We start from the raw sequence: 27,659 nt of genomic DNA, 5'->3' as shown, positions 1-27,659 counted from the left end.
AAGACCAGCTGTGCCTCACTGGCAGGATGCAAGCGCCATCCCTCAGCTTCTACACGGGAGTACGCGCAGCCCCCGTGTCTTCAACCTCTGTTCAAGCTTCCTAGACCCTCGCCCAAACGTGATTGCCCCATTCTGGGCCCACATTTGCACACAGACCAAGAAACGGACACGACGCTGCCCAAAGCAGCAAAAGGAGGAACCACCACAGAAGACTAGCACCAACACTTCAGGTTTGTAAAGCCCTTGACCTGGATTACCTATGTCATCCTTCAACATCTCCGACAACCATAAGGAGGCAGTGTTATCTGCCACTTTATGAACGGGCTGAGGAAGGGAGCACTCAAATAACCTACCGGAGGTCAAGCCAGAGTCCTTGTTTTTTTTTAGTTTTGTTTTGTTTTTAAGATTTTATTTATTGATTGGAGAGGAACAGGAGGAGAGGGAGGGACCGGGTGAGGGGCTGAGCGTCCAGACCATGACCTGAGCCACACAGAAGCCCCCCAGTCCCTGTTCTTAACCACTGCCTACAGTGCCTCAGAGAACCCTGGGCTGTCCCCCACCTGGTTCTAAATTCTCTACGTCTACTCCTGGAGGAGTTTCCACCTCCAGTCACGTCAACTGCCCCACGGTGCTGGTACCTAGCAAGCCTGACCATCCCTCTGTGGAACGGCAAACCCAAACCTACTTATCTATACTGCTGTCCAACCTACACTCGTCCACCTTGAGTAAAGAACATGCAGCACTCTGTTAAACGTCTGGCTGAAGCAGACCTGTCATCATGTGTGGCAACGCTGATGTACCTGTCCAGTAACCACCAAAAAAGAAATAAGGTCAGATGGAGACGAGTGATGCTGCACACCAGTCATCACCCCTCTTTCTAAATCGATCCCCATCCGCCTTTCCAAAAATGTCATTTACAATTCTGCTAGTTACTAACATAAGTCCTGAATATCGAGTTTCCAGGATTTACCATGTCCCCAGTTTTGAAAATCAAGCTGCCTGGCACACTTCCTCCTCTCCATGGTTTTCATAAGATTACCCCCAAGTGGTTTGATCATCACACTGGCATGTGCTTTCAACATCCTCAAGAACTCAAGTCACGTAACGCAGCTAGGACGTAGAGAGGTTTAGGGAGGAGGCCACAGCATTCTTATTTTGCTTTAGGAAGTAGGTGGGTGTTCTGTGTCAAATAGATGGTGCCAGTCATGAGGTGGGGTGTGGGCAACACCCGGTTTTTGGCAGAGATGTTGGAGCTCATGGCAGTCCCTACGACGGTGACACTGTTCTCTTTCATTATAACCTCCCAAAAGCTGGCCCAGCAGATGGACCCTTGCGGTATCGGCTGCCCCTGGCGAGACACATGGAGACTTTCTCACCTTCATCCAGCAAGAAAAGTTCCAGCACTCACAGAGTGTGCCGTCTATGACCTCACAGTTCTTAACAAAGAGGTTCAACACTAACTTAAGTGCCAATAAACAATTTAAAAGCATTTCGATATACGTAGCACAGAAGATCCCGCCGGTGTGCACTCACAGCGCAACGCTGGACATCCGTGGCCCCAGCTGCTTGGTTCAATGATCAGGGAATGCCTGGGTTGTACTTTGTGAGTGAGGAGCAGGAATGAGATGCAAGTCCAGAACTAAAAGGGCTTCAGGGGAAAAAAAAGAAGGAGGTCACCCCCAAGTTGACAACCGTTAGGCCGCCAAGTGTGTTAATAGGCTCATCAAGAACAGGGCTCGCTTAGTTAATATTTAAAAACCATGAGCTCCCAGAGTAAATGCACTATTCCTTGAACTTTGATATCCTGGCATGAGGGCAACAAGGAGCTTTTAAAATTACCAAAATAATAATAATAAAATAATAATAATAATAAATAATAATAAAGAATCTGCTTTAAATGAAGAAACTTCTCTGGATCACTTCATGCAGAAAAATTAACGCTATGTTAGGAGTAATTGAAGCCACATGGGAAAAATAAAATCTCAAACGCTGTCTTCCAGTTTAATTATAAAACCTTGCCAAAGCTGCTGCTTCTACTATAAAATGAAGATAATAATACCCCCCTCTCTCAGTATTATTGTAGGAATTAAATGAGGTAGTGGGTGCAAAGCATCTGACTGCCTGATAAAAGTGCATCCTTAAATGTTCGGCTCTGTCACAGGATTAGGTAAAACTTGAATCAAAATCTAATCATCAGTTTAGATCTTAGACATCCTAGAGATTTAACAGAGTATTTTCCCATTCTCACAGCCCGATGGGATTTTCCCACTACCCCAGTGGATTTCAACACCATAGGCTGTTTCTCAAAAGAACGAGTGTCCCCAGTCCCTCCCATGCACGCGAGGCACTTGATGAGTTAAACTCAAAGCAGCAGAGCTGAACAAGCCTTCCAGCCTGGAAACAGCGCTCCTAGGAGTTCAAAGAGTAACTCATTAAAAATTCTATCCGGTTATTTACTTAGTGCCTTTAGAAGGGATTTCTTTCTAGGCACGTTTCCTTCATAGACCTGAAAAGTCAGCTGCAAAGAAGTTCACGGTCTCTGTTTGAATCTTGCCTACTGCATTAGGCTCTCTCTCCGTAAAGGAGGGGTAAGACCGTTCACAGCGTGGTTCGCTTCGTGACTCCATAAGGCGGCTGCAATATTCCTCTTCCAACCCGATGCTGCTGGCGGCACAGCGTGGCTGGCAGTGGTGACGCCCGTTGCCCTGTGCGGGTCCTTTTACCCAAACAGAACAATCCCAAGATTCCGCTTCTCCTGCCCCTACATCTCCCCCCTCCTCCTGCAGAACCTTCCAAAACAGACCCCACCATACAAATCCCTACGCCTCTACAGACTAGTTTCCTACATGGAAAGGTTCTCGAGGAAGAGGCACGACTTCACATCTACGGAAATGGGTAGGAAATATCAGAAAGGGAGACAGAACATGGAAGACTCCTAACTCTGGGAAATGAACTAGGGGTGGTGGAAGGGGAGGGCGGGGGGTGGGGGTGACGGGGTGGCGGGCACTGAGGGGGGCACTTGACGGGATGAGCACTGGGTGTAATTCTGTATGTTGGCAAATTGAACACCATTAAAAAATAAATTTATTATTTTTTAAAAAAGACTCATACCTGATCTACTTAAAAAAAAAAAAAGAAAGAAAGAAAAGGAAAGGAAAGGTTACGGTGGTAAGAATGGACGCACCTGGGGCTCAGGTGTCCCGGATTCTTACTCCGCTCCCTCCGGTGTAACTTCCGAGCCCGCGCATTCCCGTCGGGCGGTCACTTCCACGAAGCCCAGGAGAGCCGCCAGAGGCCGGCACACGCAGGAGGCAGGGCCGTGGAGCGAGCACGCGGAGCACGTGCGCCCTTGTGGCCCAGCACCGGCTCCCGGCGGCAGCTCCCGGCGGGGGGCGGCCTGCGAGGAGCGGGCCTGCGGGGGCCCCGGCTGGACAGGCCTGCGGGGAGCGGGCGCCGCCCCCGCTGGACACCCCGCGGTACGTGCGATGCCACCCCTCCCTCCCTCCCTCCCTCCCTGCCCGGGTCTCGGGCGCCCTCCGCGTGGAGAGCCTGTGCGGGCGCGGCCCCCGCCCCGACAAGACCCGCCGTCCCAGGAGGGCCCCGGGCGGCGGGCGCACCCCCGGCCCGAGCGCGCACCCCGAGCGGCCGACGCACCCCGGCCCCGAGCGCGCACCCCGGGCGGCGGGCGCACACTTACGTCTCCGCTCCCCGCGGGCAGGTCGGCGCGGCTCCCGCGGCTCGGGCGGGCGGGGAGGAGGAGGGCGGAGGGCGGCGGGGACACCCGCTCCCGCTCCCGCTCCCGGCCCCGCGCTCCCGGCCCCGCGCTCTCCGCTCCGGGCTCCGGGCTCCGCGCTCCCGCACCCGCTCCCGCGCTCGGGGCCGCGGGCGGCAGGCGGCAGGCGGCAGGCGCGCCGGCTCGTACCCGGAGGCTCCGCGGGTGTGGCCGGGCAGCCGAGGTTTTTGGAATGCGGGGTGTGGCCCTCTAACACAGCAAAAAAGAAATGAGTCAGCCCGTGCGATCCTAACCAATAAGCGTGTTCACTGTCGGCTAAGGCGGAACTTGCCTGTCTTGATTTATATCAGGCTTAGGAGCCCGGTACAGCCTTTAAAAGAGGTTTTTTCCCCCCCAAACTTCAGCCTTGAACAACTTCCAAGAACGCAGCAGAGGCTCTTTAAAAACTCTTTCAAAGCCAGAGTCAGTGTCAGGACATGCTTGACCGGCGGGTGCAGGTGAGTGCTACTGCTGTAAGAAAGTCCGTGAGCGAGGCTGCGATTCTGGGTGCAGGAGCGGGGGCCTGGCACCGCCACACACGCGGGTCAGAGCTCGGACACCGCGGCCGACACCGGGCAAGGCAACTCCGCAGCGAGGGCGTCGGATGAGACGCCCACCTGACACTTCCACTTCGTGGAACAGCTTCTACGGAGTAAGACACGCAAGGCATTTGGCACAGTGCTTGACATTCAGTGGGGCGCTCACACCATGCTGGGTTTGGCCCCTGTAAGTTCTGAACCCATCTCCAAAACTATGGACAAACCAGCTATCACTTTTTAAAAATTATTTTCAACGTTAAAATATGCAAATAATTTTACAGCTGAAATAGTACTTTAGTGTTCTGTAGACTTTAAGCAGTTAAAGGAACTTTTGGTTTAGGATTCTTAGATTTAATGTTATTATACAACAGGAACTTTACTATGAAAAAAAAAGGTTTAAAATTGAAGCAATTTCATTTATGCCACAGTAAACCAACTATTATTTTTTAATTTTTAAAAAGATTTTTATTTATTTATTTATTCATGAAAGAAAGGCAGAGACACAGGCAGAGGGAAACTAGGCTCCCTGATACAGGACTTGATTCTAGGACCTCCGGATCACGACCTGAGCCAAAGGCAGATGCTCAACCACTGAGCCACCCTGGCATCCCTAAACCAACTTTTAAAAAAGTAAGATTCTGCAAATCACTCTATCTGGGTTACTATAGAATAAAAACTATTTAAATTGTAGTATGTAAAGGAAACCATATGAGCGGGTGCAGGAGCGCGGAGCCCGGAGCAGAGAGCGCAGGGCTAGGGAGCCGGGAAACTTTATATGATAGAATAAATATTTTTATTGTAGAAAAAATATTTAAGGGAGTTTTAGGTAGCTGGGAATTGGCAAATCACAGAAGACTCCAGAACTACTATGTCCTATGGACCAGTTAAGAAACGAATTGATGGGGCAGGGCAGCCTCGAAGTCTCAGCAGTTTAGCACCACCTTCAGCCCAGGGCACGATCCTGGAGTCCCGGGATCGAGTCCCATGTCGGGCTCCCTGCATGGAGCCTGCTTCTCCCTCTGCCTCTGCCTCTGTCTCTGCCTCTCTCTCTCTGTGTGTGTGTCTCTCATGAATAAATAAATAAAAAATCTTAAAAAAAAAAAAAGAAACAAGTTGATGGCTAATAGGAGTAGAGTGTTTTAACAGAGGAAGAATTTTTTTTTTTTTAAGTAACAAATTAAACCTTCTAACTTTGGAGAAAATCTCCTGAGTTTAACTTCCTCTTATTTTTTTTAGAACCGATCATTCATTCCATAAGCCAAATTTTCTCCAAAATACTCACTGGCCAAAGATAAAATCTAAAGTGAGAGCAAAGGCCCTTCCTAAAATGGGGTTTTCTTCAAAGCAGCATGGAAAGAACAGAGCACCAGGACTCAGGAGCTCCAGCCCTCATCCCAGCTGTGCCCATAAGAGACCAGGAGCATGGTGCGAGGTAAACCGGTTCATCTCTCTCAAGAGTTCCAAAAGTTCTTCCACCTGAAGGACCAACTTGTGGTCCAAACAGGCAGGCACAAGATAAGCCTATTACCTCAAAATTTTCCTAGCAACAGGCATCAGTGGGCCCATAGTCTAGATGATAAGGTTGAAAATCTCTCCTCTCACATAAAGGTAATCTCATTGTCCTAGATGCTTTGAGTTAAATTCTGGAGTCATCTGAGAACACACGTTCTCTCTTTCATTCACTATCAACAGGTATGATGACAGCCTCCTAGTCATCTCCCATTATCTGTACCATTCTTGCCATTCCGGGTTCAGGTATTCATCCCCCTGTGCCAGGTCACCGAGGCTGAGTGTCCCCAACTGCTGTTCCAGCTGCCAAGTCTCCCTCTCTACTCCCAAAGCAGCATCACCCTCACATGATACATGCGAAAGTCCAGCATGCCACCATGTCAGAAACCTTCCCTCTATCAGTTGAACAGCTACGGTTTTATAGTAGAGATCCAAAGGAAAACATCCGCTTTTTGGGCAACTTTCCTCAAACATTCATGCAAATTAATATGTATTTTTAAGAACGGCGATTTTCTGTTTACAAAAATACTATAAGCAGTTAACACTGGCCAAACTGATGATATGTTGGCTGTTACACCAAGAATAGCAGCTCTTTTATATGGGAAGGTTGTATATATATAAAACTGTTGTGTATTTGAGCAACTGAGTAAACTTCTTATCACCTGCAATCTGAAAAATGCAATTGTATGTGTGTAGATATATACAGATACACTGAGATACACGAAAGAGGAAGGGAAAGGCAGCTGTCCAGAAAAGAGAGAGAGAATTTAGTTTGTTTCTAATGCCTAGGATCCAGGCAGGCTTAAAATTCACAGAGTGGGTGCTCTGTCCAGGAAGAAGAGCTTCATAAATATGTCTACCTGCAATCCTAACACTCAAAGCACTTGAAAGATGTTTACAATAATCCTTATGCTCCCAAAGCAAGGACCGAGTTGCCAGTGTTGCCAAAACGTCCTTACAGATGTCTTTTTTGCCTAAAGTACAAAACTATCAGTAGTACAGGCTATCGTTGTACGGTTCAAAAAAGTGACGATCAGCCCACCGGCCCAATGCCATGTTGCTCAGTCATTCAAAAGCTGGCCTTCACCTTTCCAACCCCCATCTTCCATCTTAGGAACCCTCCATCAAATAACCCAACTGATCTACCTGCTGTCCCCCTAAGGCAGTGGACAGCACTACCTTCCTGTGGAGGCCCACACCACACCCCCTGGCAGTAGGTAGACCTCTTCTCACTCTTCATACTAGCCATGACCTTCCAGACCCTTCCTTTTCCTAGAACCCTCCCCACTGGCTCAAGCCTTGGAGAACTTTCCTTTCCTCAAATGCCTACAGACCTTATTTTTTATACCTCCGTCTCAAAACTGATTTACAGAACCTCAGCGTTGCTCTTTGATTCAAGATCTCTCCCTGACCTTTCTCTCTGGCCAGATGATATAAGTCTATCTGAGGATGAGGTTGTGTCTCAAAGGCTTTGTATCCCCAGCACATGGCAGATTCTGAATACACAGTCATGTTGATGTGACTGATGCTCCAGTTCTACAACAGCCATGAAGGAGAAGGGAAAACGTTCCTCCTAACTGCTGACACATCAGGAATAAGCAGATATTATAGCTGTCCAAGCCAGTTGGCAGGCAGAACTCAAGCGGCAGATGCATTTCTTTGCTCTCTCTGACATGTTCCAACAATACCGAATGCTACAACTGAGAGCACAAATTGGTACTTCCTAAAAGGAAGTAGGGTTTACGAAAGAGTGTCATCACATAAAATCTCAGTTTCTCCAACACGAACCCACTGAAGAAAACAAAAGCATTCAGTCATATTATCTTCCCTTTCTAGTAAGGAACACACACACACACACACATTGGGTCATCTTGCCAAAGTGCCAATCTGTCCGTAAAGATAAACGTCTCTCTCAACATACATGGTATAGTCACGAGCAGCTACCTGCTTACCTACTAATGCTCCTAATTATAAACAGTAGCAAAAGGCAGTCTTCAACGCAACTTATAACTACTAGAACCATCATATGTATATGTTTGTTTATATGGTTTAAAATCAAACATTATAGATGCCTGTATTAGCACAAAGTCCTATCAGAATCATTATCTCTCTTACTTTTTTAAAAAAGGTTTCATTTTAATCACCCGGTGCTCATCACAACAGGTGCCCATCACCTGTTTCATGTCCCTCCTCCCCCTCCAGTGACCATTAGTGTGTTTTAAGTCATTATTTCTCTCTCTCTCTCTCTCTCTCTTACACACACACACACACACACACACATACATAGTCACTGGTATCCTTTGATTAGTGCTAATTAATATATTTCTGCTTTTATGAGATAGGCATAAACACTACCATTGTTCTCAAAAAGCTATGTTATAAATCAGCTGTCCTACTATGTAATTATATTTATGATAATTGTCATGACAAAGACACAACTTCTTAAACATTCCAAGTCTAAACAAATGAATTAGTCACCTTTTTCTAACTTGCCGGTAACAGAAATGGCACTTGAAGCATCGCCAGTAAAAGCAAGGAGGGCACATGATGTAATGAGCACTGGGTGTTATATAAGGCTGATGAATCACTGACCTCTACCTCTGAAGCTAATAATACACTATATGTTAATTGAATTTAAATTAGAAAATAAATAAATTATAAATAAATAATTAAAAATTAAAAAAATAAAAGGTGGAATGTGTTGACTTAAGTAACCCAGCAACAGGAGAGTCATAAGGGTAGCTGGGCTTTAGGATCAACTCAAAATAAACTCCACCAGGACTAGATGGTTTCATTCTTCCTTTCTGAAATCTGTCTTCTTCCGCTTAAATCCCGGCTCTGCCAGTAAAAGGGACTATACTATAGTTATAATTTTAAAGATTTTCGGAAAAAACTCACACAGGTCCCACTTGGGGCCATGCGCCCACCCGGTGGGTCAAGGTCCTCTGTTTGGCAGGTCTACAATGAAACTACCTGGTTAGATTTGCAAGAAGAGCAGTAATTTCTCCAGAAGGTGAGCGGACTTCCTAGAAGTAGAAAAAAGGACTCATGTGCCCCCAGGAAACCTACCGCCTATCAAGCAATTCCATTTTATGTCCAAGCAAAAGGTTATCTAAATAGTCAGCCCTCAACCTGGTAATAAATTACATTCTAAAAGTTCACTCCTAAGTATGAAGTCAATGAACTTATGTGGCATTTGAAATGCATTTCACTACAGACAAAACGTAGACAGTGGCTTCTCTGGCCAGTCTTTAGAAGCCTATTTAACTTATGATTGATCTCAAGTATAATGTTAATAATATTTCTAATATTGTACTCAAACCTCATTCTTAACACTGTCCCTATAGGAAAATATATTTGAAATTGCACCAAAACAAGAAAAAAAATTGCTCAATGTAATTCATTTACTGAGGATCTAGTCACGATAGTGCCTTCTGCTGTACACACATTATTTCCCGTTTAATATGTATACAACACAGCCAGGCAGGTGTTCGCAGCAGTACTGAGCCCACTGTTAACTAGGAGTCATGAAGGTTCTGAGCCCAAGGTCAACTGTCAAGGCGAGTCAGAGCCAGCTTCAAAACTATGGATGTTTAACCCCAAACCTGGGGTTTTAATGTCTGATCCCCACAGCTGCCAAACAGGCCTGGGCTTACAGCTCAGAGTACGGATGGCTAATGTTTCAGACTCTGTGTAAACACTGAGGTTTTCCTGCAAAAAAGAGAAGGGACAAGTGGCCAGTCACTGTCAATAACCAGACATTAACTTTCTATATTCTCCCCAACAGAGGATACTTCTCTGTGGTAGAACAAAAGAAAATATTTCTCTGGGTGAGCCCTAAACTATATTGATGCCTATGTTGATAGGAAGACCCTCTGAAAATCAAAGGTCAATAAATAGTGTCTTCAAAATAAAATTATTTTGCTCCGTTGAAGAAAGAGGGCACTATTTATTAAAACACCCATCTAAGGTGTTTTACAAGAAAATTAAAGTCGTAAAACTAACTGACATGACTCAGTTTTTTTTTTTTTTTTTTTAGGATCTTGTTTATTTGTTTATTCATGAGAGACACACAGAGAGGCAGAGGGGGAAGCAGACTCCCTGCAGGGACCCCGATGTAGGACTCAATCCCAGGACCCTGGGATCTTGACCTGAGCCCAAGGGCCTATGCTCAACCACTGAGCCACCCAGGTGCCCCTGACAGGACTCAATGCTGCCAATATAAACACAATGGATGCATTTAACAGCATGTACTGTTTTACACTTAAAAAAAAAAATAAAAAAAACTTTTTGGTTATATAGTATTTCATACGTAAAGAGAATTTATTTAACGTATCTGTCAGGAAAAATAATATTAAAATCAACAATCATGAACCCACCACCCAACCTTAAGACCAGACCACTATGGACACACAGTGGCAGTTCTCTGAGTATTCCTTCCTCTGTCTGGGGCTGTAACCCTTTTTTTCTGTGCATATTGGACAAAAAAGTTTGAAGGCTCTTGGTTCAAGATGGGACTTGAATAATAAATTAGTCATGTGCCTTTTGAAATGCAAGTGGAGAAGGGATCAGAAGCCGCGAGAAAGGAAATAGCTGAATGACTGGGAAACTACATCGTGCATTGTCTTAGCCCAGAAACTACTAGTCAGACTACTTCTTGGAGCTTTTGGTGTCGCGCCATGGTCCAAAGCCAGGGTGAGTCACTGGGAGCATGAAATCAAGTTAGATCCCCTGAACACCTGTCTGATTATTAGACACAGGATCTGAAATATGACAGGACAACTCCAAGTTATTCCAAATTGAGGTAAGGTATTACTAAGCCCATGCAGAGCCTTCTCTCATCAGACACCACAAAGAGAAAATGCAAAGGAGTGCTCTAACAACAGCAACCTCCACTTCATACAGCACAGAGAAAAGAACCAATAACTTCGGCGGCGCAGTGGGGAGAGAATCAACAAAAATGGTCAATAATTTACTGAATGTTTAATTTTGTTGTAATAACATGTTAAGCAACTTATACTCCAAGGAAAAAATTTAAGATATGTCATCTGTGAAGTTAAATGGTTTATGATACATATCAAGAGAAAAGACATACACCAATGTAGTGGATGAGTTGCTACAAAACGTTTCACTAAAAATGCAAGTTGGGAATAAGGAAGTCTAGTGTTGAGCACAAACTAGTTTGTGCTCCGGCTGCGGGGGAGGGAAGGGGGGGAGATGAGCTTGAATGATGGGAGAGGAATGCCACTGCAAGGGCATCATAAGGATGGCACCCATCAGGGGGCTCACCTCCCTGAGCACAGCCCACCAGTGACCGTGTGACACTGGGCTCTGGACCCAACCACGTGCCCTGTTCACAGCCACTGAATACATGGCACCCAGTCACGCCACGCTCCCAGGGTCCTGAGGCTGGGCGGGGGCTTGGATTATTTAAAACCTCTAGACATCCAGACCTTGACCTGGAACATGTTTTGCAAGTGTTTGAGGAAACAAAATAAAGGGGGGTGTCTGAGTGGCTCAGCCAGTGAAGCATCTGCCTTCAGCTCAGGTCATGATGTCAGGGTCCTGGGATCGAGTCCCGTATTGGGCTCCCTGCTCAGCAGGGTGTCTGCATCTCCCTCTGCCCCTGCCCTTCCCCACTGTTTGTGTGCTCTCTCACTCTGTCTCGTTCTTTCAAATAAATAAATAAATAAATAAACAAACAAACGAAGGGGCAACTCAGTCAACCCTACACACCTAGTTAAATGCCTTATTTGAAGTGATAACGTGTGAAGAAGGTTCACCTCTCCAATGCAGGAGAAGGACAGCAGGACAGCGGGCCTCTATGGGTTTAGGCTAAGTCACACTGCAGTATCAAAGAGTGCCAACATTCTGGAGGCCAACATGAGAGAAAGGTCTTACTATTCCTGGCTCCTGTTTGGTTCTGTGGAGGTGAGCTGTGTCCTCTTCACAGGGACCAAAGGAGAAGGAACACCCCAAGTGGGACACACTGGTCCCATGGCAGGGACAAGGGAGACATGGTGGACCCAGGCCATGCCTCGTTAAAGCTTCTACCGGGAAATGGCAGGTGTCATTGCTATTCACATTGTTTTGGCCAAAATAGGTCCTATGGCCAAGAAAGCCATGGGGGCCAACCCTCAGTGGGGTGGGAAAGTATAATCTATGGGACACCTGGGTGGCTGGCTTAGTGGTTAAGCACATCTGCCTTCAGCTCAGGGCATGATCCTGGAGTCCCGGGATCGAGTCCCACATCGGGCTCCCTGCATGGAGCCTGCTTCTCCCTTTGCCTTGGTCTCTGCCTCTCTCATGATAAATAAATAAAATCTAAAAAAAAAAAAAAAAAAAAAAAAAAAGGAAAGTGTAATCCTCCCACAGGGTGGGCAGGGACAAGTGATTTGACAACAATGTCACCTACCACAAAGGGAACAGAAAATGGCTGAGGAAGTGTTTTCTTCTCTTCAGTGATGATGAAAGAGACCATTGTGGGCTAGAAAGCAGTCCCTCCCTGTCACCTTCCAAGTCTAACTGTGGCCTCACAACCCTCCCAGGGAAGTCCCCAGATCTACCCAAGGCCCTACCAGCCCCTCCCTCCAACTGCAAGCCCGGTGTCACTTCCTCAAAGCCAGCCTTGGAGGCCTCTGTTTCACCTACAGAGTGGAGACAATCCTGCACTCTCCTGAGAAAGTTTAGGGGAAATTAGGGAAGGCGATGCATTTCAAACACACAAGCACATGAAAGCAAGTAAGCATAAGGTAGTATTATTTTAAATTATGATACTTGTCTCCTAATCCATATTTTTCCGAAATTGTCTTTAAATTTTATTCAGTTTGTTAAGAAGTGTATAAAATACATGAATTAATGTCGTTTCCTTTACTTTTCAAAACCACAGGCCCCTCTAATCTTACAATTTTTTCTATACATACATACTCTTCCCGACTTCCATTAATTGTTCACTCCCTAATTTGTTGGTTTCTTAAGCCTCTCAGGAAGTTTTAGAAGGTAGAACCATTAATTATCTATTACCCATAATGAATAATTACTACCTATAACAATTAATTAATCACTTCTCCTCAGATAAGGTAAGTTAAGGAAAACCGAAGATTCTCACAATCTTTGTATGAGGCAGGCTATGGACTCCCACATGGCTCCCAACTGAGAATGAATAAGGGCTGGGCCCGGCAGGCCCCATCTCCCACGACAGCCCCAGCTAGCGGGCCTTCCCTCTTGGCCTGCTGCTCAACCGCACCTCCCGCCTTTCCCCAGAGTGAGAGCTTCCCTTCCTGCCTCTACCTCTTTGCTCACTCACAGTCTGTCTTCCTGCTGGAATGTTCCCGAAGGCACTGCCCCGACTCTGTTCAGAGATCTGCCCACGGAGCTGGGCAGGTGCGCCACAATGCATGCCCAGAGATGTTCACCACAGTGAGCTTTACGAAGAGGAGGAGGAGCGGAGAACCACCAAAATGCCCGCTCCCGGGGATCCGGTTAAACAATACGGGCCGCGTAACACAGGAACCGCTGCCAAACAGGATGTATTTATCAACATGGTATGGTTTCAGTACACGGTCAACCAAATTAGGTGTCAAATGATATTTACCACAAAAGATCCATTTTAGAAGAAAAAAGAAATGCATGTCAAACCCAGGCTTAGGAAGAGGATGGTAGAAAACCAGAAAGAAACCAGAAAAAATGAAAAACTAAAAAAAATAGTCAATAATGGTATCTGTAGGTAGATGATATTGATGAATTTTCAATTCTTAATAACTTTCACATTTTTAAAGTTCTTTCCAATTGTTAACCTTTATGATTTTTAAAATAGGTATTTGAATTAAAAAGCACAGTCACTAAATACCCACGGCACCTGTCATGTGCTGCTGCAAGTCTCCTTGACCGCGTCACTCCCGCCACACAAGGCACTTCTCTCTCCAACTGATTTCCAAAACACTCACTGTATCTCCTATGACATCGACCACATCACGACCTGCGACTCCCAAGTACAGAGCACACTTCGGAGCGCGCTGATCGACCACCGTGCCAGGCTGCAACCTCCCCACCCCCAAGGCCTACACACCTGCCAGCTCTCCAGTCAAACTCGCATCCATACTGGGGATGCCCAGAAATAGCATCAGGTCCCTCCTGGGAGAGAAATCATAAATCAGAATATTTTATGTGTGGTGAGGCTCCTCGGCTGGTTATTTCTCCCAAGTCTGCTTTCACAGCGACCCAAGACACTCTTATTCATCTTGATTGAAACACAAGTCAATATTTCTTAATCCAGGGGCAAGCGTCTCAGGTTTCCATCCATCAGTTTCAGCATGAAAGGGGCAAGAATTGCTTTTGCAATAATCCAAGTCCGTTCTTGACTCAGAAGGAGCTATAAATATCTATTGTTTCAGGAGGAAATAAGGGAAATAAATGTTTTAAGATTATGTAAGTCCGTTTCAGGGAACTGACACAAACGAATGTTTTGAAATACCCAAGACATTTTTTTTAAGGTTCAGTAAAGAATGTGTTCTGAGAGCAAGGTGGGTGAGATTTAGAATAAAAACCACCACCACAATCTTAGCTGTTACTGAGCGATTTCAGGCTCCCATTGTCCCCTGGAAAGGGCAAGCTAGCGGGCTGGGGGAGCACGGGCTACCTGCTCCAGGGTCCCTGGTGCCCTCCATCCCCCTCCCGAAGACCTGCATCAAGCCAGTGTGAACCTGACACTGCCCACATACCATCCTGTTTTGTTTCTCTCTCTCTGGAGACAATGTACTTTCATGAAAACTTCATTTCTGAACAAAAGCAAAGCAACGAGCCATCGCTGGTGAGGAGGAAGCCTGGCTGCTGGTCCCTGCAGTGTCACTACCTGACAAGGTGTAGGTTCCAGGGAGCACAGCAAAGGCACAGAACAAACTGGAAAGGGAGTGGACAGCCTGCCTGTGTGCAACCACTGTCACTGCACAGCCCGGAGAGGCGAGGGTGCCAGGGCAGTGACATCACGAGGTCAACAAGCCTCGGGCAACGGGTTTCCATTCTAAATTGGTCTCAGGACTTATCTTCAGCTCCAGAAGCCATGTGAGCTTGGCAACTTGAGGGTTCGAGCACAGATTCAAGAGCAAACCTTGCTTTCACCAGTCAAGCCAAACTCTTACCACCAGGGCTAGGACAGGTAATTGAAGAATTGTGGCCTCCAGCTGTCTTCCCATCGGGAAACCTACGGCTTGGCCGTCCTACCAGTCCACTGGGGCAGACTGTGAGCAGTGGTTCAGCACAGCCATCGTTCAAAGTTAAACTATATAAACACACAATTAAAATAAATTAGACTAACACAAAGATAAGAAATACTCAAAACTCACCACTTCCAATTTTATTACACTTTATGCCCTTGGTGTAGCTTTCACTGCGGTGTGTGGCTGGTATTAAACTATGCAGAGGTGAGCGCCTGCCCATCCCTCCCCAACTCTGCTTACAGTGACTGTGTCGTGGTGGGAAACCAGCCACGCTGGAGTATTGACATCACAGAACTCAGCAAACACTGTAACCCTGTCCTCCCTTACCCCCCTCCTCATCCTCCCTCCATCTTCCCTCTGTCCTTCTCCTCCTCCCATCCTCCCTCCATCCTCCTTCCCATCCTTCCATTCTCCCTCTGGTCCTCCTTCTCATCTTCCCTCCATCCTCCCTCCCATCCTCCTTCTCTTCCTCCCATCCTCCCTCCAGTCCTTCTTCTCATCCTCCCATCTTCCTCTCATCCTCCCTCCAGTCCTCCCCTCCCATCCTCCTTCTCTTCCTCCCTCCAGTCCTTCTTCTCATCCTCCCCTCCTCCCTCCCATCCTCCTCTCATCCTCCCTCCAGTCCTCCCTTCCATCTTCCTACTCTTCCTCCCTCCTGTCTTTCCTCTCATCCTCCCATCCTCCTCCCATCCTCCCTCCAGTCCCCCCTCCTGTCCTTCCTCTCATCCTCCTTCTCCTCCCTCCCATCCTCCTTCTCCTCTTCCCTCCCCTCTGTCCTCTCTCCACGCCTCCCTCCTTACCCCCTCCTGGCTGGTCAGGTCTCAGCATTCCTCTGTACATCAATGCTTGCGATGCTGACCCACCACGGCCTGACAGTAGTTAAGGAAGTCCAGCTGGCCAGGCTGTGTCAAATATGGGCTTGTACATTGTCCATCACGATACAAACATGAGGAAGGGGAGTAGCCACAGGTGACCCATGAACAACACTGGGTTGGGGGCACCAACTTCCCACATAGTCAAAAATCTGTGTGTAACTTTTGACTGTCCAGAAACTGAACTTCTGACTGCCTACTGTTGACTGAAGCCTTACTGACATCGACGGTTGACACCACGCACCTCGTATGCTGTACGTGTTGCATATTATATTTTTACAACAAGGTGAGCTGGAGAAAATATCACAGAGAAAATCCCAAGGAAGGGAAAATACACTTAAAGAACCGTACTATAAAACCTCTGTGCACAAGTGGACCTGCATGGTTCAGACCCGTGCTGCTCGAGGGTCAGCTGTACTTTTACAGCAGCCCTATAACGTACCAGTCAGAGCACAAAGCACTACCCACCGTCTTTCCTCCCATGAGAGGACTATCAAGCCCAGGATTCAGAGGCTGAGAGGCTGAGTAACTGCCCAAAAGCACAAAGATAAGAGTCAGGCCTGTGACCGTCTGACCCAGACGTATGTACCTTTTGACTAGGCAAGCCCTCATACTGACACCATCATCGTCATAACGAAACCAGAAGTAACCGCATCTAACTGTCAGATCACTGGCAACCAGTAATAGCCTCTGATGCGTAGAAAATGAGATACTCAAAGGGGGACGTGGGGAGGGGAGCAGGCAAAGAGCTCAACTCTATTCACATTCCCCAGGTTTATTCACACTGATTTCCAAAATGTCCATACCAACCGTTGCTGAGAAATGGAGCTCACTGAACCAGTTAAAGCTGTATTTGAGCAGGGCTTCTCCAAAGTTAATATGAAAGAAATCCTCCTTTAATCCTTTAAATATTTAGTCTCTATCTGCCCAACTGCTACACCCAACATGAAAGAACACACAGATCAGGATAGAATAATTATACAAAAGGTGGCAACAACTTTTTGAAGGGTTTGAATGTTTATTTTTTAAGCATTTTCTCTTTCATACTTTTATGCTATTTGATTGTGCTATGCTTTTCTGTGGTTTCTCAGGGAATGTTCACCCAGTAATTGAAAGACTTCCAAAGGGCCAACAAAATTTTACTTACTGATTATGTAAAAGAATTCTTGTCATCTTGGCTTCCTATAAGTTACCAGCTTCTCCCATCGTTCCAGCACATTTCCATCACCTGTCATGAGGAGAAAGGGTCTGATTGGTAACACGTCTCAGGAAGACCAGTTCTGGATTTCTACATTCATCTTTTCCTCCCCTTATAACCAAAACAGACAAATAGTCATCTGTTCCTTTCTTTTCAAAATCAAAAAAGGACACAGCTATCTATGCTCTGTTCAAAAGAATAACAACACAGAGCACCCCAAGAAAAACAAAGATATAAAGAGCAGTATTTCTACTGCTGGGGCTTGGGGTGGAGAGCCCCTACAATGCCCTACCTTATGTTTTTGGGAAGAGATGTGTGCCTGTTTCCTGGGAGGAGGCCAGCTACCTCTCCCTCGCCCCTGCCCCTCCTTGCACTCTTCTGGAAGGTGAGTGACAAATGTGCCTGGGAGTTTGCGAGGAAGCTCTGGCTTAGTGCTCAGCCCCTGAGCTGAGTGGGGCAGTGAGGGGCTCCCTCCAGCTCCCCGCAAGCCCGGGTCAAATGCACATTGTAGTTTCAGAGATGCTTGTGAAGTCTCCAATCTTGCTTTACCAGTAATTAAACGACCAGCTCTGCTGATTCCCATAAGATCCTTGCTCTATTTCCCACACTGTTTACGACTCACAAGCTAGGAAAGATCATTAGGAAACCCAAACCACCAACATCAGGGCACCACACAAACAAAACCGTGGTTCAAAGTCCTACCACTTACTAGCCACGCGACCTTCGCAAAGTCCATTATCTCTTCCCAGCCTCAACTTCTACTTTTCTGAAAGAGGATCAAATGCTCCCCACTCTACTGTGTGGTTCAGAGGATTAAATAAGATGAGTGAGAAAATCTGCAAGTCAGGCATGCTTAGATCCAAAAGGGCATTATCCCGGAACCAGGGGCACCCATGCTCCATGCTCAGACTCGCTAACCTATCTGTGTCCAGCTCAAATACTGGAGAGTCAGTCATATAATTCAGGGAGTCATGTTAGATGCCCAGCAAAGTGCCTGCCTTCTTCCAAGAGCCAAGCATTCAGAATACGCTTTACTTTTGTTCTTTAATTTCATAATATTTTAGGGTCCATGGCCTAGGGACAAGACGTTCTGCTTGCTTTCCCCTCACAGAAGAGTCCCAAGTGAAAACACCCCGCCTGCACTGGTAAAATGCAACTACTACTCATTTTCTATGAAGAACATATGGCTCCAAGTAGACAAGACTCTTACAAGATAGGAAACTGTTGCTCTTCCTCATCTGAAGCGTCAGTGTTGTCATTCAGAGAGAAGAGACTCATGTTAATTATAAAAAAAGACACTGTCATCTCAGAAAATAGGGAGAAGCTTTAAGTTTTCCAAACTGGTAGGGATTGTGTGCGAGTGAGGGAAGCAATACAACAAATGCCACGTAAGTCCAGAGAGCCTCCTAGTAACGAGGAAAGAACTTGCCGACATCCAAGACAGTAGCAGGGACTCAAAAGTTAGGGACTTAAGAGATCATACCCAACACTGAGAGGAAAGAGCCCTGTGCTCCCTGGCTGGCGAGAGCTTTCTGTGCTGGTCACTCAGCGCCGAAGACTTTCAAAACCGTAGACAGTGGAGAAGGGCTTGACTCTGGGCAGACAGGCTTGGCGGACACCTCTGCCGTGTACCCGCAGTGTGGTGGTTGCTTGTCGGGTTTCTGAATCCTTCCAAAACTCAGTTTCCAGGCCTGTAAGAGAAGGACAAGGACACGTACTGTGGAGAGAAGTTATGTGTGTTAGAGAGGATGCACCGACTGTGCCCATCGTGGAACATGTTCCCAAGACATATTGGCAATGACCGTGTTTGCTAATGCGAGCATCAAAGACTAGTAAATTCATGGCCACAGTTGCAATTACAGTTTATAGCCCAGTAAATTCAGACTCTTGCCCTATGTGAACATTTTGGAGACAGGTCAATTAGACTTCTGAGAAGAATATCAAACTTTCCTAAGCTGTTCTGAACAGAATGTCCGATAAAAATGCCCATCTTAGCAGACAGCCTTGACTAACATGCACGCAGAAAGCTCTAGCTGTGCATGTGTGAGCATTCTTCAGAGCAGCACTGCGTTTCCTTTTTGACGATAAATTCTTGAAAGAGGGAATGAATCATTTCCATCAGTGCTAATTCTTCTGGTGTGCAATGCCAAGTACTCAGCAGGCACCTGTGGGAATGAACAGCCACACTGAGAATAGCAGGCGGCCTATCGCCATGGCCAGCTTCACATTACAGCCTCATCATCAACAGCATGGGTTTGTCAGCTATGCTTTCAAGGGGGGGGCGGGGGGGAGAAGACCCACAAGAAAGGCAAAAGCAGCTTTTAAACAGAACTTTTTAAAAAAGATTTTATTTATTTGAGAGAGAGCTAGAGAGCACAAGCAGAGGAAGGGAGAGAGGCAGAGGGAAAAGCAGGCTCCCTGCTGAGCAGGAAGCCCATGCAGGGACCTTGAGACCCTGACCTGAGCTGAAGGCAAATGCTTTCCCGACTGAGCCACCCAGGTAGGTGCCTCCAAACAGAACTTTCTCTCCGAAAAAAAGTGCTCCTTGATCCCTTCTACATCATTGTCTTTGGAACTCACTCCAATGATGCTGACTGTTCAGAACAGGTTGGCCACTCTTCTCTTACCTTCAAAACCAGCCTATAATGCCCAGAAGAAAATCTGTCTCATTACAATGTAGTCCTGATTTTTTAAACAAGTCCTACTTTCTTTGCTTTCACAGAAAATATTTTAATAGGTTCACGGAATCCAATTCCTCCTCCAAGTTGGTAATTTGCCACCACTATGACTATTCAAAAGAATAAGCGACTTCAACAAGTGATGTTAATGAACCATCCTTTTGGCAGCAGACGCTGTGCTAAGTACTGGGGGTGGGGAAGGGGTTAGAAGGTGGTGGAGGCAAAGTGCATGTAAAAGAATGCAGTGCAAGGGTAGTATCACCAGAACATAAGCAATTAACTTATCTGATGCACCTAAAGAGAATAATCTGGATATGTAACTCCTGGCTGAGACTGTTAACAACCCAGTGACTTCTCAATCATGCTGCTTATGCACTGTTAAGATTCCCCATCAGTCATGTCAAAAATCTGGCTGAAAGGAACACACTCCTGTTTTGTTTTGTTTTGAAAATTCATTTATTTTAGAGAGAGAGGGAGAGTAGGGGGAGGGGTGGAGGGGAGGGGAGGGAGTCCCAAGCGGACCCTGCACTGAGCACAGAATCTGGCCTGGGGCTCAATTGCATGACCCAAGCCCAAACCAAGAGTCAGTCACTTAATTGACTGAGCCACCAGGCCCCCCCACACTCCCGCTTTGAATGTACACCCTGTCCTCTACAGCAAGGCCGCACCGGCTCCCCGAGGAGGGAGGCACACGTAGGTGTCAAGATGTTCACGGACAGCAAGTGGAGTGAAGGCAGCAGAAGAAGCTAAAAGTTCTCATGCTCATAAGATGTGCTGTTTCCAACTCTTGGCCTCTCGTTTCCCTCCCAAGGAGCTGGTTCACTAAGGCGGGTCGGGGCTTCCTCTACAGGAGACGGTGTCCCACAGTCGTTAAGAGCAGGTGCTCTACAGTCACACAGAACAAGGCTCCCCAATGGACCCTGAAGACCTGGAGCATGGTGTTTAATTCTTCATCCGGAGAAGGGCAGCAACAGCACTACCACAGCTCAGTGTGGTGACACGGGCCAAAAGACACCCTGCCTGCAAACAGTCCCATCAAGCTCACGGCAAAAAAAAAAAAAAAAAAAGATGCTATCCTCATCCCAAGGAGGCAAAGCAGGTAGCAGGGCAATGTCACCAAAACAGAGGTGTTCTCGCAAGCTCACGCATGTTGTGGCCACTTGACCAGGCCAGAAAAAGGCTTGAAGGGACATTTGATTAGTAATAAGGCACAAACCGCTCCTATTAGCAGCATGTATATAACTTGGGAGCAAAGTGAGAGTGGCCGCCGCAGTCAGAGGTCAGCTGGCCAGTGGAAAAATCAGAAGTGGTAAAACCTGCCACAAAGAAACAAAATGGAACCACACGCTTGAGAATGCTCAGCTAAGAGAGAGCAGAGCCAGGACTCGAACCCAGGCAGCCTGACTTTGCCCTCAGTTCTTAACCACACCACACTGGCTCCTTGGCGAGGAAGACAGACCAAGACAGACCACCCCAAAGAGGACTAAAGAGATAATGATACCAAGGATCAGGTAATAAGGCCAGAAAGTGAAAGGACCCAAACCACTAATGATTCTAAATTAAAATCTAAGGCACAGTCACAGCGAGAGCCCCTAAGTGGTCGACACTAGGAATCTGAACTCATTTTGGAAATCAGCACTTGCTTTAAGACAGCAGTGACCACAAAACACAAAAGCTGAAAAGACTCCACTTGGGTCGTTTCTATAGAGCACGTTATGACCTAGAAATGCCGGCTAGTGATGTGTCACACACCCAAAATACCAGCCATTCAGGCAGGGCCCTGACAGCCTGGGCGCCACTCAGCTTCCTGCCACCTTTCCCTTGAATTTCTATAGCAGGAGAGAGGAGGAAAAGCCACTCTCAGGTGTTGAGCTCTCTGCAGGTCAGAGGAAGAAAAGAAGGCAGGAGGGACCAGAAGCATGCTCCGGGTGAAGAGGGAAAATGCAGACGGAGGAGTAGGGACACACAGAATCCACACTCCCGGTCAGCCTCATTATGGCCGACTCTACATTGGCCCCAAGGTCCCTGTCCCTGTGTCACTTCCCCCGACCCTCAGCAGGCTGGGGCCTGAGATTCTCTTATACACAGAATAAGCAAAAATGATGGGCTACATTTGGTTACCACACAAGACTATAACATCCATTCTGCTACAAGATTCCCTCCTGCTGGCTCTGAAGAAGCAGCAGTGAGGGCAGCCTCCAGCTCCCAGTGAACACGAAGCCAAAACCGAGGCACTCAGTCTGAGACCCCACAAGAAACTGCCAACGATCACATGAGCTTAGGAGGAAACCCTTCCCCGGTCAAGCTTCAGGTAACACAGAAGCCCAGGCTGATGTCTTGACCACAGCCTTAAACTTGTGCCCAGCTGAATCACAACCAGACCCCTGGCCCACAGAAACCTGGAGACGGTGTTTACACTGCTGAAGCCACTCTGTTTGGGGCACCAGTGTTCTGTGACTACAGCTAACTCGTGCAGAAGGGAAGTGCAGACGGAGTCCCTGACACAACCAGGCTGGGGGCCAGGACTCGGGACAGGGAGCTGCCTGTCCACTGGCATGCATCCTGCCATTCAGCTGTCTCTGGCTCAGACCCTGCATCTCCTCTCTTACCACACATGTCCGCACACCCCATTCTTGCCATTTACAGGACATACTGGAACACGTTTACCCAGGAAATAATAAACAAATGGTCATCGGCTACCCTACAAAGGGGATTCAGCATGCCAAACAGTGACATATTAAAACAGCAAGAGGATCTCGATCATCATAGGAACTATGTCAGGATCCTACCCCTCATAAAACAATTTTAACAGTATTTTTTTAAAGATTTTATTTATTTATTCATGAGAGACACAGAGAGAGAGAGAGAGAGAGAGAGAGACAGAGAGAGAGAGAGAGGCAGAGACACAGGCAGAGGGAGAAGCTGGCTCTATGCAGGGAACCTGACGTGGGACTCGATTCCAGGACCCAGGGATCACGCCCTAGACTGAAGGCAGGGGCTAAACCGCTGACCCACCCAGGTGTTCCAACAAAACAGTATTTTTAAGGTGATGTAACAGACTTAAAACACTTCATAAAACTCATGTTTAGAGAAACAAGCTAGAGACTTTTTGTATTAGTGGTTTTGAGAACAGAACAGAAATGAAAACATCCGAAGTTCCATCTAAACTATGCTAATACGAGCTCTTTAAAATCCAAATACAAATATTCTTTGTGTTGTTGGGTGGAGTTTTTTAATTTGCTTTTGTTTTTTTAAAAGATTTATTTATCTGAGACAGGATGAGACAGCAGCGGGACAGGCAGAGGGAGAAGCAGACCCCTCACTGAGCAGGGAGCCCAATGGAGGCTCAATCCCTGGACCCCAAGATCATGACCTGAGCCAAAGGCAGATAGATGCTTAACCTATTGCTACCCAGGCACCCGCCCCCCCAATATAAATATACTTATGTCTTCTGAACAAGAACCAATAGCTTTTACAAATAAACTCAAGTAACAGTTCTCAAGCAGAGCACGCAGCTAAGACTATCGCGGTGAGCCAGAGACCTCTAGTCTCAATAGGCCATCTTCCCTCCAGCAGACATGGGTGGGGAGATCTATAATCGCATCGTTTGAAAATTGGGAAATCCTCATTAATCTTCTAGTCCCAGGCTCTCAGCGACGGATGCTGACACGACCCACAGATGTTAAGTGACCTACCCGTTCAGGATCACTCAGAAGCACAACCTAGACCTTCTGTTTCTCAGGCTTCTTTCCTACCCACGTCGACCAAACTTTAGCTTCAAGCCAGAAATAAGTGGTATCAGATCTTCTGTAAGGAACAAAATTGGAATGAACTTTCCACGACACTATAAAGCTCTTACTTATAAAGAACAGGCTCTGTGACAAGCGAAATTAAAAGTTCAATTCATTTTCAAAAACGATGTATATTATTTTCTGAGTAAATGGAGATGCCCCTAAAATAGGCTGCCTTTTCTTAAGAATGATCCACTTTTTTTTTTTTTAAATAGGCGTTAACCAGGGAAGCAAATCAAGAGGCTCAGAACAAACACTTGTGCAAGCATGTCCACGCCACTGCTTCACACAGCTGTGTTCCTAAGCCCACTGAGCCATTCCAGACACTGTGGGGCTACCTCCTCTGCCAAGGCACTGCAGTAGGACCTGTACACGTGCGGCCTGGCTGGACACACACAGTCATGCTTCCCAGTACCTCTGGCAGAAGTAACCCCATGTGAAGAAACAAAGAACCACAGACAGCAGATCCCGAATGCAGGATGTGTGTGCGCAGGCTGTTAACGCAGATGGCAGTTCTCTTTCTCCTGGAAACTTCTGTGTTTAAGATAAATAGCACCTTGCTTTTGTGAGTGATGATCCCACCCCTACAACAGCAGCGGGAGTTGCCAAAACAAAGGGGTTAGCCCTCCATCCCCAGGTTATGCTCCTTCAGAACTCATCATGGGACCCTTTCCACAGCCTGAGACCAATTAAAAAAAAGAAGCAGTCATCGACTCAATATTCTCCTTCCTAATCTTTTCCTCAGTATCAAGAATAAACATATATTTAAGACGAAGCAAGAAGGGGACGCCCAGGGGGCTCAGTGGTGGAGCGTCTGCCTTCGGCCAAGGTCGTGACCCCCGGGCCCTGGGATGGAGTCCTGCATTGGGCTCCCCGCAGGGAGCCTGCTTCTCCCTCTGCCTGTATCTCTGTGTCATTCATGAATAAATAAATTAATTAATAAAAAAAGACAAGGTAAGAAGAAGTAAAGGCTTATGTTCTCCCTCGTAGCAGCAGGCTTCTCTCCTCCACGTGAACTTGCGCCTCGACAGGAACGACCAGGACAGGACCTCACTTAACCAGTTCGTGTTCTGCATGGGTGTGAGCGCTCCGACACAGTCCTACTAACCTGCAGAAGGTACATGAGGCACAGTCCCCCCACACGCAGGGCTCTCCTAAATTTGACACGCACAAACTCACCGAAGCGGACAACAGCACAATGAGGGCTGGGGATCCTGTTCCCTAGTGTGACACAAGAGCAACGTGAGGTGGAGTTACTGAGAACGCACAGCATTCGCACGCCCACCTGTCCTACAGAGCACTGGCGGGAGGCCCCCAGTCCCCGTGGCCTCAGGTGGCCGTCTGGAATCTTCCTTGGGTGAGGGGAGTTAGGAGAACGGTGGGTTTGGGAGCAGGGCCTGGGCAACACGGCCCAGACTCTCCTGACTCCCCCTCTTCTCAGGGCCATGGGGACTCCTCACAGGACGGGGGGCAGTGCAGGCTGCTCCCTGCCCCACGATGGGGGGAGACCTGTCTCACTCACACACGGAAATCCAGAAAAGCTGTGGGGCCCCACTCCCCTCATCAACCTCTGCAGGGCTAACTGCCACTGGTCCATCCACTGGCCCAAGGTCCGTGAGAAACAAAGGCGTCAGTCCACTATGCATCCTCTCAAGACCTGACACAAGTTTTAGAGCCCAAACAGGTGGCAAGACCTTTGTGGAAAAGGTAAATATTTTGAAAGGAAGGAAGGAAGGAAGGAAGGAAGGGAGGGAGGGAGGGAGGGAGGGAGGGGAAAAGAAAGGAAAAGACGAAAGAAATGAAACCCAAACCCAAAGGGACACAAGAACAGAAATGACAGTCTACCAGAGTCTGCAGGGTGAGTCCAGGAGAGAACGCTCTTCTCACTCACTGTCCAGCGGCATCTAAAAGACAAGGCCAACCCTCTACTTTCTTCTCTGTGTTGGCTCTAAGAACACCATCTCCTCTCCAAATATGTAAAATGGGCACAGGAAGCCTCTGCCACTGCAGCAACCTAATGTAGGGAGTGGGATCTCCCTTGGCATCAGTAGCTGCGTCACTTTTGCACAAGGCGCGTCAGAGGTGTGTGAGCCTGGCTGGCAGGGCCTGTACGGTGACCCACTGCGTGACATTCCTACCACAGAGGGTACAGGGACAAAAATCACAGCCCCAACTTGGGCATCCAAAAATAAAAAGGCCTCTAACTTCCTGACTTCTCACTTGAACTTCCATGGACTCTCAAAACGCAGTGTTTCTGGTTTTAAAAATGCACTGAAAAGGTTTTCATTCAGTAATATTGATTTTTGGTTTTGCTATGGGGATATTTTTATGCAGATCATTTGAGCTTCATCCTATTCAAACTGTATTTAATGAGGATAGTTTCCTTGGTGTTATCTGAGCAACATTTTTTAAAAAAGATTTTTAAAATTTATTTATGAGAGACACAAAGAGAAAAGAGGGAGAGGGAGAAGCAGGCTCCATGCAGGAAGCCCAATGTGGGACTTGATCCAGGGACCCCGGGGTCACGCGCTGGGTCGAAGGCAGATGCTCCTCCACTGAGCCACCCAGGCATCCTCTAAGCAAAAATTTCAAATAAAAACACACCACCTTCGTTCCACAATACATTTAAAAACACAATTAACTTCACAAATACAGTTATGGGAGTGAAGGAAGTCAGTCATCTAGCATTGCCACCTTCACAAAAAAAGAACACATCTCAGATTTGACAGCACTCACATGCCCCCATCATGCCACACCCCTGATGTGGTAGGTAAGGCAGCTAGGGTATGACCCCCATCTTCAGAAGAAGAGCCTGAGGTTCAGAGGAGTACAGGACACGCCTACGGCAATTACTTTGTAGTGGCAGGGCTCAACTTTAAGGAGTTTTCTTGGGGAAGAGGCGCCTGGCTGGTTCTGTTGGTAGAGCATCTGACTCTTGATCTCGGGGTTGTAAGTTCAAGCCCCACACTGGGGGTAGAGCCTACTTAAAGTAAACAAATAAATAAACCATTTTCTTAGAGCCAAAATTTGTGCTTTTTCCCCTGTAGGCCTCTATGAAGCAATGGAAAGGATGAGAAAAGCTTCTGAGAATGAGCAGTGAGCAAAACTGAAGTGGAGAGGACTCCTGGGTGGCTCAGTTGGTTGAGCATCCAATTCTTCATTCTGGCTCAGGTCACGGTCTCAGGGTCATGGGATCAAGCCCCCTGTTGGGCTCCAAGCTCAGCAGAGTGTGCCCTTCCCTCTCCATCTGCTCCTATCTCCACTCACTCTCTCTTGCTCTCAAACAAATAAATATTTAAAAATTTAAGTGGAGAAGAGCCAAAAACAAAGGCTGACAGTGGTGGTGATGTAGTGCACTATGAGGCCATGTGACGTCAGCCCCATTTGTTCACCAGCTCACCAGGGAGTAACTGGTCAGAAGAGAGAGAAGAAAGAAAAAAATCGCATGAAAAGGACCCAACAGATGGGCTGTGGAGAATAGGGGAAGAAATACATACCAACCAAAAAAAGAAATTATGTGGGGCATTTGGTTGTGGATCATGCCTAGACAGTCAGTAGATGTTTTCTGGAAAGGCCCAAAGAGTCGGTATTCGGGTTTTGCAGGGCACATGGCATCTCCTGCAACCACTCAGCTGTGCAGTCACAGTGCAAAAGCACCGTGGGTGATACACAAACAACAGGGCATGGCTATGAGCCCACAGAACTGTATTGTAAAAACAGGCCTGGCGCCAGCCTTGGCCCTCCTGCTGTCGTCGGCTACCCCTGGCCTGGATGGTCACCAGACCTTCATAAGAAACCCATGAGGTACTAATAAAAGCAAGGAGAAAGATGCTACAGCCCACCTAAAATACCTGGGGCAACAGCCCCATCCAGCAGGCAGCAAGAACTCTGGGGGCCACTCCCACAGCACCTAGACCGTGGGGCCCAGCCTCACCCCTGGAGGAAGAGATGGAAGGGATACGTCTGTCCACTGCCAGTTCATCCCAAGTAACTACCATTCAAAGAACTGGTCTGTAAGACACCACGCACGCCTATGACCCTAAACTCCTTCATTACCGTTGGCACACTGGTAACTCCTTCTGAGC

General features: G+C 47.2%; 1 protein-coding gene and 1 long non-coding RNA gene across 13 annotated transcripts in view; one reads left to right on the top strand and one right to left on the bottom strand.

Moving 5' to 3' along the window:
• SGMS1 (sphingomyelin synthase 1) overlaps positions 1 to 27,659 on the bottom strand; it is a 251,021-nt gene that overhangs the window by 87,359 nt on the left and 136,003 nt on the right. For 8 of the 11 annotated variants that reach the window (XM_077874860.1, XM_077874861.1, XM_077874865.1 and 5 more), the window contains 2 exons: positions 18,589 to 18,796; positions 17,055 to 17,135 (listed from right to left, as the gene is read on the bottom strand). The gene's annotated coding sequence lies outside the window, so the exon portion shown is untranslated. Of the gene's footprint in view, positions 1 to 1,533; positions 1,649 to 3,184; positions 3,363 to 3,697; positions 3,756 to 17,054; positions 17,136 to 18,588; positions 18,797 to 27,659 lie in introns of those variants that run through there. The other 3 variants (XM_077874869.1, XM_077874870.1, XM_077874871.1) reach the window with 3 other exon arrangements.
• Positions 2,733 to 13,991, top strand: LOC144299329 (uncharacterized). Of its 2 annotated transcripts, none has more exons than XR_013366030.1 (3): positions 2,733 to 2,895; positions 5,548 to 5,743; positions 13,637 to 13,991. It is a non-coding gene; the product is annotated as an uncharacterized LOC144299329 (long non-coding RNA). The 2 variants fall into 2 exon arrangements; XR_013366031.1 differs by lacking the exon at positions 2,733 to 2,895 and adding an exon at positions 3,944 to 4,230.

The sequence above is a fragment of the Canis aureus genome, chromosome 27 (genome assembly GCF_053574225.1).
Source record: "Canis aureus isolate CA01 chromosome 27, VMU_Caureus_v.1.0, whole genome shotgun sequence".
NCBI lineage: Eukaryota > Metazoa > Chordata > Mammalia > Carnivora > Canidae > Canis > Canis aureus.
This window is presented reverse-complemented; position numbering and strand designations above follow the sequence as displayed.